The 2,035-nt window shown below is 56.3% G+C and overlaps 1 pseudogene; it reads right to left on the reverse strand.

Annotated features, from left to right (window-relative positions):
- Positions 1–773: 773 nt before the first annotated feature.
- Positions 774–1,537, reverse strand: LOC132223277 (TCF3 fusion partner-like; annotated as a pseudogene).
- Between the last annotated feature and the right edge of the window lie 498 nt (positions 1,538–2,035).

Genomic DNA, 2,035 nt, shown 5'->3' on the forward strand with positions numbered 1-2,035 from the left:
ATGTGGAATCCAATGAACAAAATAAACTGAAGAATAAAATAGATATAGAGTCATAGAAACATGGAACAGACTGTGGAATCTCAGAGGGAAGATGGGGGTGGGTAGGTGGGAGGATGGATAGAGATTAACCAAAGAACTTATATGCATACTAGAGGCCCGGTGCACAAAAATTTGTGCACTCGGGTGGGTCCCTCAGCCCACCCTGTGCCCTCTCGCAATCTGGGGCCCCTTGGGGGCACCTTCCCCTGGCTGCTGGCACCAGTTTTCCTCCGGTGCCCGGAACCCAGGCCTTCGCTCTTCGCTGGGAGGGGCCCACATGGTGGGCGAGGGGCTTAGCTCTTTTAAAAATACGTCTGAATGTTTGGTAAATAACCCTGTAGGAATCTACTTTCTGAAACATGCTGGTTGTTAAGGGCTGATTTGGGTAATCAACAAAATGTATGTTAAAATCCTAATCCCCAGAACCTCAGAATGTACCTGTATATGGAGATAAGATCTTTAAAGAGGGGATTACATTAAATTGTGGCAGTTCCAGTGGGACCCTTAGCCCATCTCACTGAAGTCCTTATAAGAAGAGGAATGTTGGGGTCCAGCCCCAGCAGGTCCAGGGGTTCCCAAAGAAGGAATGACACAGAGGCAGCATTCAGGTTATCATCAAAGCCAGGTTCTCTTTTTATTGTCCTGTTACATCTATATTTATACTATTTGATCCTATAAACATGCCTCTATAAGCTTTTTTTTTTTTTTTTGCATCGGGTCCATTTATTGGGGGGTCAGTCAAAGGGGGAGCTGGCTAGGGTGGGGTAGGGCAGCAGCTTGTCTGGCCCCCGAGAAACCCAACTTAAGTCCAGAGCCTCGAGGGCTTAGAAGCCAAAGTCTTCCTCCACCTTTATCTGCACGGGGGCCAGCTCCAGAGTCAGCAGGACTCCTGCCCAGTGCCCTTCCTATGGCACTCGCCGCCTCTTCCAACTGCTGGGCCCCTCGCCATGGGCCGGGCTGCTGGTTTCTGTGGGCGCTGGCGTCCTCCAGGGCGGGGACAGCCCCTCTTTCTCTGGAGGCTCGTTCTCAGCGTTGCCTGGGTTGGGGGCGTCTCTGCCCTGGCTGCCCTCGTCCTCCAGTAAGATGGTGAACTGGCTGGCCCGGTAGTTGTCACCGTAGGAGTCCAGCACCTTCATGAGGAACCTCCGCTCCTGCTGGAGTCTCCATGTTATCCTCTGTATCTGATGGAGCCTGTTCAGGACCCGCTCCTTCGCCTGCTCAATCTCCCCACAGCGCCGATCCAGCGCCTGGTACTTCCTGCGATTGAGTTCCTGTTGGCGCCGCTCTTGCTGGCCTCAGGCTGCCTCCTCCTCTTCGTCTCGCTCCTGGAGGCTGGAGCTGCCCAGACCCCCAGACAGGAACTCCACTTCGGTCTCAAGCTCGCTCTCCAGGATGTGACCACCTTCAGCAGAGGCAGCGCCAGCTCCCAGCCGGGAGGTGCTGAGAACTCCTCAAAGCCCACAGCTGCCATGGACCCCTCTCTCTGCTCCAGCTCCATTTATCCCTGGCTCCGGACGCAGAACTTCCAACCTTGCAAGCCTCTAGTTTAAAGTGGCTTGCGAAACTACAGCCCATCGATTTCACAGCCAGGCACCCAGGCCCCGCGGCTAAGCCTCCTGGGAGTTGTAGCTCTCTATTTCCGGCTTGCCTCCCTCGCCCCACCCCCACCCCAGTCCCAACTGAAAGGCCCTGCTGGCTGGTCTAACCCTGTGGCCAGGCATCTGAGTCACCTCGGGTCTTTATTCCTGTCCCGACATCACGCCATCTGACCATGGAGACTCTCCTCTTGCGAGGCCCCTGGGTCTCCTTCTGGGTCTCCTCAGCCCAGGTACTGGATCGTGTGCCCCAGCAGCGATACAGCCCTGGTGCCTGGGTCTCCTTCTGGGGCCTGGCTGTATCGCCCCCGGACCGGATGGCGTGCCCCAGCTGCGACGCAGCCCCGGGCCCTGGGTCTCCTCAGCCTGGGCACCGGATTGCGTGCCCCAGCGGCAAAAAC

The sequence above is a fragment of the Myotis daubentonii genome, chromosome X (assembly GCF_963259705.1).
Source record: "Myotis daubentonii chromosome X, mMyoDau2.1, whole genome shotgun sequence".
In the NCBI taxonomy this organism is placed as follows: Eukaryota; Metazoa; Chordata; class Mammalia; order Chiroptera; family Vespertilionidae; genus Myotis; species Myotis daubentonii.